Consider the following 16030-nt stretch of genomic DNA (forward strand, 5'->3'; position numbering starts at 1 on the left):
AGCCTCAACCTGGCTCTTGGCAGTTCTGGCAGTTTGTGGTGCGGGTGTAGACGTGGGCAGAGGCCCGGGGTGGCGGGACTGCGGCAGCGCGGGTGGCGGGCACTGCGGGCGGGGGCACTGCAGCATCGCGGCCCCGGGCGGCCCGGCAGCTGCCCGCTGGAGGGGGCGCTGTGGGCACCGCCAAGCGTCCTTTTGTCAGCGCGCAACGCCAGGAGAGCTCTCATTTCCTGCCAGCCTCGTGCGGGAAATGGATTTAATTCTGACGGCAGGGCTGTAAGGGACTAGCGGGAACGAACGCCTTTTGTCAAGGAGTGGCAGCCTCTGTTGTCTGTAATCACCAGTGACGCCAGAAGCTGCATTGCTGGTGGGATTCCAGGCAGCTCTGACAAGTGCAGGGCTGCAGGATGGGGAGAAAACATTGCTCTGCAGATTAGCTGGGTGCATTTATCAAGCAGATCCAAAAAGGAAAAAAAATCAACTAAACAAATCAGAAAACAACAACAGTCGACACTGGAAGCCCAGAGATGGAAAAAAAGCCGTGCATAAGGTAAGCTCGTCTCGGGAATGGGCACCGTGGGCGTGCCTTGGTTTTGTTTATTTTAATGGAATTTAAGACTCGTACAGCATCCTTTCACCGTGCCGAACCTGGCCGTCTAGATCCATGAACGTCTGCTAGTGAGTGCGTCTGCGATGCAGCCCGTCAGCGGGCTGTGTTTTAAGCCTAAAGGTTTCTGTTGATGATGTAACAAGGGAGGTATTTTGAAAAGCGGGACTGTGGAGTGCTGGCCTCTGCGAGGGGACGGTAGGACCTGCTTGTCCTGAGCGCAACGCCTGACAGGTGGGGCTTTCTCCTACGCTGGGCGGGCGGGTGCCAGCCTTGATTTGCGAGCCATCCCCCCTCCTTTTCCGGCTCAGCCGCCGCCCTCGGTAGCCGTGCGTGCGGGGCGCACACAGCGAAGCTGGGCGCGCTCCCCGGGCCTCGCCATCTCCCGGGCGCCTCGCTCCGCCTCGCTCTGCCGCAGCTGCGGAGAGAGCAGGTGGGGCGTCGGTAGCCACCTGCATTTGGAGCAGGGAAGCTGGCAAGTGAGCAGGCCCGGGTAGGCTGGGATTTTTGTGCTACTCCATCACTTTGGAGCGGAAAAGGCTTCTGTCCCCAAGGAGGTCTTGCCAGCCCATTCATCTCTTAGCTTCCATTTTCCTTACCCACTCTTCCCCTGCCTCCCCTCCCCTCCTGCACCCCGGGTGGAGGCCATCGTCTGCTTGTTTTGAAATCGCGACCACAGCCTACCTGGTGCTGGGGGAAGGGTGGGAGGGGCAGACTGCTTTAGGATGCTGGTCAGGCGCTCCGTCTAGCCTATTGTCTTGCCTTGACTCCCCCTTTCTTTTCTTCTCCAATCTCCACCCCTGCCTCTCTCCTCCAAAAAAGGAGGGGGAGGAGGAAGAAAAAAGCTCCAGCCCACACCCTATCAAATTCTGTTAAAAATTGTCATTATTCTGTGACACATGATTATTACCGGTCTGTTTCTTTACACCCACTCTTCCCTCCTTTTGCAGTTTGTCATCCAAAATTCAACTGACTCAAATGGGCCTTTAAAAAAAAAACAAACCAAATCTCAGTTTCCGAAATGGACATTTTATGTTTTGTGAATAACTTCAAAGGAGGGGAGCAGATGACTGGAGAGGGACGGACTCCTGTTCTTTCACCTCTGTGTGAGGGTCCAGCTGGGCTGCATGAGATGTTGAACTTGGGCAGTGAGGGGTGGCCTTATGAATGGGATTAGAAAATGATGTTTTAATCATTTTAAGAGAAAAATAGTTGATCAACATATGAAGTGAAAGTGCTTTAAATAAAGTTTCAGACTTGCAAGCCATCCACTCACTAGCATATGAATAATAAATGTTAGTTTTTAAAAGGTGGTCAGACCATTTAATATGTTCACTTTATAATGTACCTTCATTCTGCAATGTGATCAAACATTTCTCAATGCCTATGAACCAGGATCTTGCCAAAAGCCCCAACCCCAATAGGGCACAGTGAAAGCACATTTTTCAGTCTTAATATGCTGTCAATACATTTTGGAGCACCACTGCCTTTATTCTGATCCAGAGGGACAGCAGTCAGAGGGAAGGGGGATGAGGAAATGGGACCAGAGAAGGTGAAGGGATTAGTGAAACTATAGATACATAACACAGAGATACAGATACCTGTAACAGGACAGGAAATCCCAGAGGGAAGAGGGGAGGGCGGTAGGGGGAGGGGGGCAGAGGGGGTATAAAAAGAGACATGGGTGGGGGTGAGGGAGTTATATTCAGTGGTACACTTGAATCCATGTAAACACAATAAATTAAAAATATACAATAGAAATGATAAAAAAATAAAACCATTTTGGAGCACCACTAACAAGAAATCATCTTTTGATCCCAAACCCATAACATTTCTGTAGCAAGCTCTATGTTTTTTCTTGTTCACCAAATTGCTTAGCCCCTGTTAAAAATGTACTTGTCACATACACACTACACAGTGCTGCCTGAAATGACACACCACATGTAGTTTCTAGGCTTGGGCTGAATTTGCTTTAAATATTAGTATAATGCTGGAATTAGCAAGCCTCAGCTGTTCTTAAGAGTTTACAGGTAATTTTTTGGCAGAGAGTTAAGATTTATATGTATATATAGGTTTTGATAAAATTTTTTATTATCTACCTTGTTCCACAAGGGATTTAAGACAGTTTACAGGAATTCATAAAATATAGCAAGGCAGACCAACTAAGAAGTAGATGGGAAAGAAATAAAGGAACCTAAAGATAGAGATGTAAATGGTATTAAGAATGAGACTAATATAAAAATACAAGTATAATATCTTCAATACCTTTGATGGGGGGAGGGATCCAGCTCTCAACTTTCTAGTAACTCATGTAAAAACAGAAATTGACCAGTTATATTTGTTGACTCATTCACTCGTTCACTCAACATTCACTGAAGACCTACTATGTGCCATGTTTTGTGAGACACAGACACGGTCTCTGTCCTGATGGCATTTATAGGCAAAAACAAGAAACATATTCATGAAGCAGTCTGTCCAATGAATATATAATTATAAAATTATGTTAAGAGCTATGCAGGAAAAGCACAAACACAAAACATCACATGTTCAGAACATAAAAAAACAAAAAATTTAAGGGAAGCACAACAATTTTTAACTCTAAGAGCAGAAAGGAATTATTTTCAAATATGATACAGTGTTTGGAATGATGTCTTCAGTCACATCCTCATCACACAAGGCTGGGTTGCTTTCTGCTGTTTTTTATAGTGTCCCTCATATGAACTTGTAATATCCTACCACAGGTCTCTCGGACTCCTAGGGTTCTGAGGATATTTGTCTTTAGAGGGATCTGTGTTGTCTCTAAAAATTAGTGGTTTCATTTCAATGATAATTTCAAATAATGAATAATAAAAATGTGTTTGCCCTGGCCAGCTAGCTTAATTTGTTAGAGCATCACCCTATATGCCAATGTTGGAGATTTGATCCCCAGTCAGCGCACATATGGGAACAGATTGATGTTTCTGTCTCTCTTTCTCTCCCCCTTCCTCTCTCTCTAAAATCAATCGATCAAAAAAATAAAAATATGTTCTGGTTAATCTTGATGGTCATCCCCAAACCAATGCTGGTCCTAACCTTTTGTCTCATTCTATGTGAGCCAGGGGCAGGTCTGGTGGCTCTGGTCACAGCACAAATGAAGGGAGAGGAATCAAAATGGGGGATGTGGAGAGAGGTGAGCCCATATAGGGCACAGGCTTGCCAAACTCAAAAGAACAGCTCCTGGAGACCACTGCTGCATTGCAAGGAATATAGCTCTCGTGACAGATCTACCCACATATATGGACCAAGTCTCAGCAGTTTTTCATTGGTAGGAGTTGCAGTGAAAATTCAATGAAAAAGCTGCTGTTGTTGGTTTGAGCAGGAATTAGACTAGATCTCTTTTGAATGCAGTTAGAAGTCTCTGATAACTACGCTATGTCCAAAGCAATGACTTAGGTAAGTTTGGTGCAAAGATTAAGTGGAGTCAGTCTGTTTGACTTCAAATCCACTTTTTACTTACTAGCTATGAGTCTTTGGGCAAGTTAGTCGACCTCTCTGTTCCTCAATTTCCCCTTCTGATAATATGTGGATAAATATGTGGTATTGATTTCATAGAGTGTTACATATGAAAGCCTTGGAGCAGATAGTAAGGTTCAAGAATGTTAGAGATTATTTTTATTAGTATGAAATGGCCCCTCATTTATGTAGGCACTCCAGGATGCTTCTGATAGTAGATTCTTACATCAGACACATTTTTGATGTTATTAATATTGCTTTGCATAGCATGCTTGATGCATTGTCTGCATTCTGATCATTGAAGTCAAAATTCACAAAATGATAACGTAGAGTAAATAGACCCAAGGCTACATCTTTCTATTGTTAAACCCCAAATGGTGTTTTAGTTTCAGCAAAACAAAATGTTGCAGTAAATTCATTTTATAAATTGACATTTTAAAATTTGATAGTTGTATTTATTTGTATCTTTGTATTGGCATTTTAGCTATGTGAAAGCTATAGTGTAAGTGATTAGAATGGGCTTTTATCAGTGTTAATATTTAAGTTATATTTTAATAAAAGTGACTTAGGTCAACCCTGGGTCCATGAGAAATTCTTTTCTTTCAAAAGGGATTTCTGTGCTGTTTTTGCATTTTGAACTGTGTACGAGGACACACCCAAGATCCTTGGAATAGAATTTTGAATCTCTAGGAGAAAAGCTGCAGCCACAATAATTGAGTCCATATACCTTAACTGCCATAGCTTTAGCCTAAAAGAATTATAAGGCAGATACCAAAAACTGCCTCTGTCTTCAACAGATAAACTGCACATAAAAGTTTAGCCAGTGTTATGAAAAGAGGTAAAAAGAAAAGTCTATTTTCTATGGAATACAATGTTTAATTGTATGGATTAAAACACGTTTATTGATTATATTGTTCAAATCTATTTAAAAATTTTCTTTGTACCTAAGTGCTCTAAGATTATAAGAAATATCATACATTAGTCTCCCATTATAATCATGGTTTTGGTAGCTTTCCTTTTGATATATATGTATCATAGACATATACATAAGTATATCACACACACACACACACACACACACACACACACACACACACACACACAGAGTTATATTTGATGCTGAGTTAATGGGGCCCTGACTGCCCAGGACTGATAGGTTTCCTAGAGTGAGGGACTTTCAGGGCTAAAACCAAAACAGTGCCAGGCAAAGCAAAACCATGACAGAGCCATTTTAGTTTTCAAGAACAGGGAGAGAACTATGGGCCCAGATTATTATTATTATTATTATTTTTTGAGAGAGAGAGAGACGGGGACATTGAACTGCTCCTGTATGTGCCCTGACCTGGGAATGGAATCGGCAACCTCTGCACTTGGAGACAACACTACAATCAGCTGAGCTATCCAGCTAGGGCTTAATTTTTTGTTGAGTTTTAGAGAGAGAGAGGAAGGGAGAGAGAGGGGAGGGGAAAGGAAGCATTTGTTCTTTCACTCAGTCATGCATTTTTTGGTTGCTTCCTGTGTGTGCCCTGATTGGGGAGCAAACCCGCAACATTGTTGTTTTGAAAAGACACTCTTCACCAACTGAGCTAACTGGCCAGGTCTGGGCCCAGATTCTTTAAGGACTCTCTAGAAGATATGGTACACATGGTGCCAACCACATCAGCCAGCCCATGACTGGATAACGGTTCCTCCTGGGAAAAAGCAAGAATGTTTTCCTGGTCGAGTCCTAGAATATTCCTCAGGCTCACTGCACCAGGCCTGGACGGTTGTGCATGGTTGGGGAGAAGGGGACGGGGGCGGGGCGGGGGGGAGGGCTCTAGGAACTCTGTCAGCAGCTTCCGCCTTGAGTATCTGAACCCCAACTCTGGACATGTACTGAGGGAGCCCCCAGGAAAGTGGGGCTTGAGCATAGCTGTTAAGCCTAATCCGGAGGGACTCGAAACATTGAAGACACAAACAAAATCCATCGATCCCACACCAAAGCTTTATTGTCTAGCTTGGCCAAGCGGCGGCAACTCGGACAGAAATCTGAGGGAGAGCACGCTGGCCCTTTGTTCTACCTAGTTTTTATAGTATTGTAAGTGGGAAGTATAGAAGCAAAAATTGCAGTTAGGTGCCCTTTACCATTATTGGTTATAGTCATATGCCCTTTAACATGATAGGACCATGTTCAATTTGCAAGCCATACATCATTTTGGAGAAAACAAAATTTACAAGTCAACACAATGATAGAAAGATGTCTCTTTACATATTAAAAGACATTCCTATATTTTCTAGTGTTTATCTGCCATCTCTCTGTCCAGAGTCACACACATTAACTATATGCATTCATATGGGAGAGGTAGTTTCCATGGGGACAAATGCCCGCAAATGGCTCATTACTATAAGAAAAGGTTTATTTTGGCTTTTCTCTTCCTGCACCTGGCCAGCCATTCACCCCTTTCCCCACAGGCATGGTGGAATGTCAGGGAATCCATGTTTTCCTTCCCTTTGCATTTACAATACAATGCCAAGGGCCATCCTGGTTTTATGCCAATCATACAGTACAGAAATTATTCACAAAATTTCTCTGCACACCTTAACCCAAATTAATAAAATGTTCTTTCAGCTTCTTAAAATATTAGTATCGATTCTGCAGCTTTTGGTACGTTACAACACCTGCGGGTGAGGTGGCGCAGTGGCTCCTCAGGGCTCCTCATAGCCAGCTTCAAGCCAGGCCAGCTCTGATCACCCCAACCATTGCAATTACAAGTAAAGACACATAAATACACAAATAAGTGCCACTTGGCCCAGCAGTAAATGTTCCTAATATATTTGATGAGGGACTTTCCCCCACAAGCAACCCAAGCAGGATCAAGGAGCCAGGGAGTTTAGGATGTGGTTGTCAGACAACAGATTTCAGTACCCAGCTGGTATTTGAGATGGCCTTCCCTAGGCCCAGCCTTGAAGTGAAAACCCCAAGACAAGTAGCAAATCCCTTTGGTTTCTATGAGTGGCGGTTCTAAGGACCATTTGACATCCTCCACCCCATCCCCACACATACTGACAGCTGACTGGAACAAGCATGGACCTGTGAGGACTTGGAATTTCAGGGCTGGTGGCCATATTAGACCGAACAGGGAAGGGGAACAGGGTAAGGAGACCAAACAACAGAAGAACAAAACCTAAACCAGAAAACAGACATAAGGGAAAACTCAGGACAAAGCCCAAACTCCTTACCGACCTCTAAGCTCACATCATCTTTCTTCACAGTCCACCCCGAGGTAGACTGAACCACCATCTTCCGGTCATTAGTTACCGCTCATCCCCCGCCCGCTTCCATGCCTCTCATGGGCTCTTCATCTCATATGCCCTCCCCTGCTTTTTGTCTGGCAAGTTGCTTCTTTGAGAAAGCCAACTAAATAGACAAACTGCTAGGAAGCCAAAATAAAATTTCAAAAACTTAACAGTACTAGAAATATGTAGGACAAAGGGGAGAAAAAGAGATTTGAAATCATAAGAACACTGCATTATCATATCCTAACATATGTGAAAATCTTGATGAAATGGACAATTTTCGCAGAAAACATGACCTACCAATGCTTACCAATGCCAGAAATCAAATGTCATGTTCCTGGATGGGAAGGATTGATGTTGCAGAGCTGTCGACTCCTCACAGACCCTGCGCATGGATGGCAGCTTTCCTGGCCACCAGCAGTGATGCAAATTTGTTTTTATTTTTCTGTTCCTTTGGTAATCTTCTGTGGAACTGTTGAAAGGGGTAGTTAAATGCTTGTGCTAAATTGTGAATCAGTTAATTGAAGGGAAAGTCAATACATGTGCACTTGAATGTCACTTGTAAATTGTTTTTTTATCAAAGAACAAATGACATTATTAAATTTTGGAATGCATGGGGCCTTAATGAAGATAGCATTTCATTTAACAACGGATATGATTTTCCGCCCATGTTATATTATTGGGTATGAATTTCATCGTGGGTGCTTTTTTTGCTTAGCATGGACTCTATATAAGAATCTCTTGACTTTTACTTTTAAAAATCTGTGGTGAAAAGACACCAGTAAAGTGAGGGTGGTGGTGGTTCAGTTCTTTCCTCCTCTACTTGTGTCAGATGGCAGAGCATCCAAACTGTTTATCTTAGCATTCCTGTATTTAGAACTTATTCTCCTTCCCTCTTAGCACTACGTTCTCTTAGAACCTTCCAACACCCTCATTTGTGCCCTAAATTAGCTACATCTGTTACCAGAGTTATGCAGTATCCAGCTTAACCCATTCCACGCTGTTCCAGTGGTACTGTGCATGAGACTTCCTTTCTCGTGTTTCATTAAACCATTATTTTGCTTTATTCTTCTCCTGCTCCCAATCTGTATTCTTTTAAAGGCAATATATATGCATAGCTAATAATGCACATAGGAAGAAGGGCTGCTAACAAAAAGTAACAATTCCTACCCCACCCCAAATCCTTTACCACAGAAAACCACTTTTATCGGAGGAGTTTTCTATTAGGCTATTGTTCCCCTCTGTATCTCAAAATAATATGCAGATACTATTGCTGTTGTGAATTTATCACCTTTGATCATCATCTAGGGACTTTTCTGCCATGAAAGTCAAGGATGTAGCTTATTTATACCTCTCTTACGTCTCCTCACTACCTCCTATCCCTGCTACTCCAGACAATGTGTTTATTAAAACCAGATTTTCCGCTCTGTTGATTGGGTCATCTAACTCTCAACTCTGTAAGATAGGGTTATTATCACCACCTCTCCTTGCCTTCTTCCTCCTCCCCTTTAGCTGAAAATTTACTTTTGCATTATCAAAGTTGATAAAAGATTCATTCCATCCCATAGCCGTAGTGGTTTTAATGATTTGTCTGTAAGCTAAATCTAAAAACTGAAAACTCCTACAATGTTCATTATCTGACGGGATTGATATTTGTTTACTGCATGATAAGTAACAGACCAGGATTTTATATCCTTCTCAGGGGCTTCACTATCTCATCCCTTGGGCACTCGATGAAAAATAATCCTGGAGGAAGTTCAAAGGGGTTCTGTTTCACTGGGGGCACCCGCATCATCACAGCTGTTCCCGTTCACCCTTATAATGTGTGTAGCTGCCCTAAGGGGACCCATCCAGTGGTCAAGTTGATAAATTCAGAACCAGCTCATTGGAGATGCAGATACAGAGGTAATGGCATCTGAGTGCTTGGCTGTGGAGCACTGTATGTGGAGGTGGGAGAGCGAGTGGGAAGGTTCTACTGCCCCATAGAGAGACCTGCATTAGTGCCCTTATGTTCAGTCTTTTTGTTCCCTGTCCTCCACAGTACCTGCCATCTCGGAGTCTGGGACATTGTTAGGGCTCTGTCGGAAAGATCATCTGCCTTCTTGGCTCCCACATCCTCTGCCTAAAATCTAGGCTGAGGCTTCAAGTGTTAGTCACCAGCTCCTCATCTGCTTTCTGTCCTTCAGGAACATGTTGAAATCTCCCTCCTTTGGTAATGAACTACTTTAATTTGTTATTGTGGGATTATATATTTGTATTCTCTTATCAATTTCATGGGGCTTACAGAGAGTTAAGGATAGGTGAAGTAGGCCTGTCATCTTGAATTAGACGCCAAGGGCATTACGTTTCAATCAAGCCTAGCACAGTAGTGATAAAACAAACTGCTTGCATGGCCATGATTTAAATTCAAACCCCTTTCTTATGAAAATGGCTTCAACTTGCTGCAGTAACTATCAACCCAAGTGCAATATCTTCTCCTAGCCAGAGAAGTCCAGGATCTTTGAAACATTCTTCTACCCCACTCAGAGATGTGGACTTTTTAATTTACATACAGTTCCGACAAGCTCCGTAGTGTCTCTTTGGAGACTCCAGAGAAGTGGAAGGGGCAAGTTAGAAGGAAGAGTTTGGGATAAAAATGAGGATTAAGGGAAGATAAAAACTGCTCCTAGGGACCTGGGTCACCATTGTTGCCCAAATCCTATGGATGATCATTTGTCAGAGTTGCCACTATTTGATTTAGGCCTAGAAAATAAGAACCTAACAGAGAAAGTAAGTGAACTAACAGAGTGTGTGCTCACAGGGGAAGGACTGCTGGCTTCATTTCCTTGGATGAGAAGGAGGGATAGGAGGGGGCTACAGGCCCTTGGTTCAGAAAGTAAATCTGCACAAGAAATCTCATTTGCCTCTGTGTTTCCATCTAATTTGGAGATTATTGCTTCATTTTTCAGTGTTAACAATCACCAAAACTGAAAACAGTTTTGGGAACCTGCTATATATATCTTTAACTCTGTTAAAATCTCAGGCTGAAAAACTGTTGTCAGCTTTGAAGCCTGTACTTGCTATATTTAGTTCTGAACTGGAGATCTGTCAAAATTAAAGGTATCAAAGAATTTAAAAAATATCCTTTTAAAAGTCTATTATATTTATGGATGAAGTGATAGAATGGTGTAGGATTTATCTCAAAATCATCTGTTTTTAAATTAAGGGATAAGTAGGGTTAGAGGTGAATTAAGATAAGACCATAAATTGATAATTATTGAGGATGGGTATTATCTGTCATTGAAACTGGCACTTTTCAGAGTGAAAGGAGATGCAGTGAACTAGTACACTAGAACGAGAGGCATAACCTAGACTCTCTCGGCAAACTGCAGTCTATTCTGGAGCTGGGTCCTTAGGGTCCATTCTAGTGTGCTCTCTAATTTTGCATACTTTCAAATTTTTCCGTAGTTAAGAAATGTCTTCTGTTTTGTTCTGTTTACTGTTTGATTAATTTTGGAGGTTTTCATCTTAATCATGATGTTAAACATTAGTCAACTTCAAACCCCAAATGAAAATACCCTAGAGAATATTGTCAAAGGACAAATCTATTAGGTTGATTTATAATAATACGACAAAAATTCATATTTTCTGCAACTGGGACATCCAGGAAGCAATACTTCTTTAAATCGACAGTGTTATAAAGCAGATAGATCCCTAGCTGTACTTTTGCAAAGAAACCTTGTTTTTATCGTTGTGAATTGGGATCCTCAGGAGTTCACCGATGGGCAGATGCAGCCCCAGGAAGACCACGTCTGCTGGGAAATGAGGAGAGGCCAAGAGCGGGGCTTCTACTGGCGCAGCCAGTCCCCACGCTGATCTGAAACCACGTGGGTGTCTCTGCTATTTGAAACTCCCCGTTTCTTTTTCCCTGCTCAGATATTCTTTCAGCTAGTCAGATTTTGAAGAGAAGGTCTCCATTCCCACGTTGTAGTTCCTGTCGTCAGTCCTTGCACAGTTTAGTGATGTTTATGCCAGCCGTACCTGTGTGGTGTGGGCAAGGATCTCAGACAAGGCAGCAAGGGTGGGCTCTTCCTTTCAGGATGTCAGTCATTCTGATTCTGCCAGTCAGAGGGCTCAGGTGGCTGTGGATTTGGAGTAAGGTCCTTTGCGCCCTGTTCCAGGAGGCGCTGAGATGGATGGCCGCCCAGTTCCGAGATGGCATCTTGAAAGGAGCCTGGGTTCACCAGGCAGGGTACTGAATTGTACCTGGGGTCTTTTAAGGCTAGAATGCTACTGCAGGATCAGAAACCAGGTTTTTAAAAAGGATTTATTCTCAATACAATACCCTCAAACCCCCGCATCAGTGTTATATTGAGTGGGACACTTGAAACCATGTTAACAGAATAAATTAAAGATTATAAAATAAAATAAAAATGATTTATTCTTATGCTCTTTGTGTTGCTGCTATATTTACTATTGTGTTTCCCCCAGTATTATGCAGAAGGGCATTCTTTTTGAACAGCCTTGTATAAAAACTATGCGGTGACCATAGCTGGAGCTGGGTCCTCTACACAGAGACTCTGGTGTGGGTCTGGAAGGTCATTTTAAAATTTATTTATTGTGGTTTTCTTTAAAGTCAAAGTTATTGAGATATAATATACATATAGTAAAATTCACCTTTATTAGATGTATATAGTTCTGTGAATCCTGACAGATATATATAGTCGTGTAACCTCCACCACAATCAAGATAGAAAAAGTTCCCTCATGCCCCTTTTTAGTAAACCTCCTCCATTCATCTCCAACCCCTGAAAACTACCCATCTGTCTTTGGTTTTGCTTTTTCTAGAATGTCATATAAATGTGATCATACAGTGTAGGCTTTTGTGTCTGACTTCTTTCAGATCACGTAATGTTTTGAGATTTGTCCATGTTGTTATAATACTACTAGTTCATTTCTTTTGCTTGCTGAGTAATATTCCTTTGGATGGCTGTACCACAGTTTGTTTAACTAGTCATCCATTAAATCTAGGACATCTAGGTTGTTTACAGTTTTGACAGTTATGAGTAAAGGCACTGTATATACTGGCATGCAGGTTTTTGTGTAAACACAGGATTACAATTCTCTTCCTTGTATATGCTTAACTTTATAAGGAACTGCCAAATGGTTTCCAAAATGACCGTTTTTGCATTTCCACCAGCCCTGGATGAGCGTCATAATTGCTCTGCATGTGGGATTGCTTGTTTTAATTTTTAAAAATTTTAACCATTATGATAGGTGTGGGGTATTATCTCATTGTGGTTTTAATTTACATCTCCCCAATGATCAATGACACTGATCATCTTTTCATGTGCTTGAATGTCACAGTATCTTTTCTTTGGTTGTTTCTTTTCTCTTCAATGTCAGGAAGGGTCTGCCAGTCTAAGGCAAACAGCCGAAGCATGTTTTATTAGTCTCAAAGGCGGAGCCAAGGCGTAACAGAGGGTAGGGAGGGAGAGCAGAAGGAAGGGGTGTGTGGAGAGATGCCCAGAGGAAGGTGATGTCAGAAGGGGTAGAGTCAGGAGCTGGGGGATCTGATCCTTCCCTCCCGCACGGGCTGCTTCTGGATTTGTCTCTGGAGGATTTTGTGGTTTGTATTGTAAGAGGCTTCTCCTTAGGGAGGGAGGGAGGGAGGGAGGAAGACAGCTGTAATTTTGATTCGGTTATTTTTTATTTGCTTACACCAAGTTCTGGTCTTTATACTTTTAGTTCAGTAATATCTATTTTTAATAGATAAATTTGGCCACGATAGCAGCTTTACTGGTAATTTTTTGAGGGGTGGGGGAGTGAAAGGGAGTGTAAATAAAAGATGTTTTAAAAAATGTATATTTAAATTTGACGTAGGGAATTGCATTGATGAGATATTTGTACAGCCATATTAACAGCAGCACTAGTCACAATAGTTAAAACAGGGGTCCCCAAACTTTTTACACAGGGGCTAGTTCACTGTCCCTCAGACCGTTGGAGGGCCGGACTATAAAAAAAACTAGGAACAAATCCCTATGCACACTGCACATATCTTATTTTAAAGTAAAAAAACAAAACGGGAACAAATACAATATTTAAAATAAAGAACAAGTAAATTTAAATCAACAAACTGACCAGTATTTCAATGGAACAATGGGCCTGCTTTTGGCTAATGAGATGGTCAATGTCTGGTACCATAATTGTCACTGCTAGCCGTAACTAACAGCTTCCGGAGCTGTGAGGCATGTGTCCTGCGTCACCGGAAGTAGTGCTGTATGTGAGTGATGCTGACCACCAATGAAAGAGATGCCCCTTCAGGAAGTGCAGCAGGGGCCGGATAAATGGCCCCAGGGGGCTGCATGTGGCCCGCGGGCTGTAGTTTGGGGACCCCTGAGTTAAAACATGGAAGGAGCTCAGGTGCGGAAAAGGAAAATGTGGTGGTATACATACAAAGGATTATCATTCAGGATTAAGAAGGAAGGAAATTCTGACATATACTACAGCCTGAATGAACCTTGAGGACATGCACTATGGGAAATAAATCAGTCACAGAAAGATAAATACTGTATGATTCCACTAATATGAGATCCTTCAAGTAGTCAAATTCATAGGACAGAAAGAATGGTGGTGGCAGGGGTTGGGGTGGGGTGCATGTGGAATTATGTTTAATAGGTGTAGGACTTCAGTTTTACGAATGAAAAGAGCTATGGAGATGGATGGAGATGATGGTTGGACAGATTATGATTGTATTTAATATTACTAAACTGTACACAGAGAAAAGGATTAAAATGATAAATTTTATGCTATGTGTATTTTACAGCAATAAAAAATTTAAAAATATGATTGAGATGTATGTACTAGCAATGATGAGTATTTTATCACAGTGACAGTTAAATTTGTAAGGTTTGACTATGCACATCAGTCAGTTAGTCAGACAACAAGTGTTTACTAACACCCTCTCTGAGCAGCTGCTGTTCCAGGTGTTGGGGATGCCATGGTGAAGCAGGAGGTCATGGTCTCGTAAGAAGAGAAGATGCCAAACATGCAAACAAACAGTGCCAGGCACTAATACTTGTTATGCAAAAGGAAAGTTCAGGTAACAAGAGGGAGAGTGACCAGAGGAGGCTGCTTTAGCCAGAGGGGCCAGGGAAGTCTTCTCTGGGGAAGTGACCTACAGCTGACACAGGTGGGCTAGTGGAACTGGGTCGGAGGATGAGCTAGTGCTGGCTGATCTCGGCATTTCATTACACCATTTGAGACAACATCATTAGCAGAGAGTTGGGGTGAGCGGTGTGTGGGCGATTTGAGGAGAGATGAGAAGGTGGGAACTGATCTTCTTGAAGACTCTATACCAAGAAAAGGCTGATTGCCTGGTAATGGTAAGAAATCATTTGAAAGATGTGCAGTGAATTTTGAAATGAGTCCTGTCTGCACAGTTGTGTTCAGGGGTCAGCTGCTTAGATGCTCACACAGCTGGAGCAAGGTCACGTAGCATTTAATCAAAGGTGGGGGCTCGGTGAGGTGAAAACATGGAGGGTCCAAGGAGTCAGCGGTGTTTTGCAAAGGAATGGTTACCCAGTGGGACTGGTTAATTTAAGCTAGAAATGTGAAGAGTAAAGTTTGGAGGTAGAGTAGGTGGGCTGGAAGGGGATGGTCAAGGAATAGGACCTGTGAAATTCAGATGTTGGAAGTAGTGATCTTACAGATAGCGTCAAAATCTAGGGTACATGTCCAGGGAGTGGGTGGCTAAGGCTGGGGCAAATGGAGAGATGATTGGTGCTAGAAGCCAAGGAAATGTGCGACTGGTGTTGGGTGGATCACTGTGTGGGTGTGTATTTCAGGTCATCAGGAATGAGAAAGGATAGTGATGGAGGGGAAGATGGTGGAGTCATCAGTGCATGAGCTGAGTGCCGGGAGAGGGGTACAGGAGCCACAGGGGGAGGGGGTGATAGGAAATCTATCTTGGAAGATGCGTGCTCCCAAGACAATGAAGTTTTTGAAGCAGTGGAAATAGATGGAGGTGGACAGAGGGCAGAAGGAGGCTGTCTATGCTGCACCCCGGCCCTGAGTGTGTGGGATGTGTGCTGCGAGAGAACAGTGCACTCAGGGGAGAGTCAGGCTTCAGATTTTTGATTTGGGGATCACAGAAATGAGCTTTCTATATTGGGATCAGGTAATGCTGTGAAGAATCATGTGATTATTCAATGACATTGGTTTCTAAACCAGAAAGAAGGTAACCCAGGAGGCATTATTGACTTTGGGTTTCCTCAAAACTCACTGAAAGGCAATTAACAGTATGTGGTGTTGTTTATCCAAGTACTTGTCTCACAAGAGACCTCCTAACAGTTCTTGTGAATTGTGAGAAGAGAAGGAAAAACTTCCTCTCTTGAGACATTTTGTGTTTTCATGTCATTAAAAGTCCTGCATCACCCCAGTCATAAATCTCATGGAGGTGACAAAAGGCGTTGTCCCTTTGTACCACCCTCTGGCTGTGGTCTGCAGTGGCTCCCTTGTCTAGCCTCTAACACAGGGGTCCCCAAACTTTTTACACAGGGGGCCAGTTCACTGTCCCTCAGACCATTGGAGGGCCGGACTATAAAAAAAAACTATGAACAAATCCCTATGCACACTGCACATATCTTATTTTAAAGTAAAAATAACAAAATGGAAACCA

At 42.7% G+C, this 16030-nt stretch overlaps 1 protein-coding gene across 1 annotated transcript in view; it reads left to right on the plus strand.

Moving 5' to 3' along the window:
- Window positions 1-182: 182 nt before the first annotated feature.
- Window positions 183-16030, plus strand: part of ADD2 (adducin 2) — a 114830-nt gene continuing 98982 nt past the window's right edge. The window contains exon 1 of the mRNA XM_066378039.1: window positions 183-547. The gene's annotated coding sequence lies outside the window, so the exon portion shown is untranslated. The remainder of the gene's footprint in view (window positions 548-16030) is intronic.

The sequence above is a fragment of the Saccopteryx leptura genome, chromosome 3 (assembly GCF_036850995.1).
Source record: "Saccopteryx leptura isolate mSacLep1 chromosome 3, mSacLep1_pri_phased_curated, whole genome shotgun sequence".
Classification (NCBI taxonomy): Eukaryota; Metazoa; Chordata; class Mammalia; order Chiroptera; family Emballonuridae; genus Saccopteryx; species Saccopteryx leptura.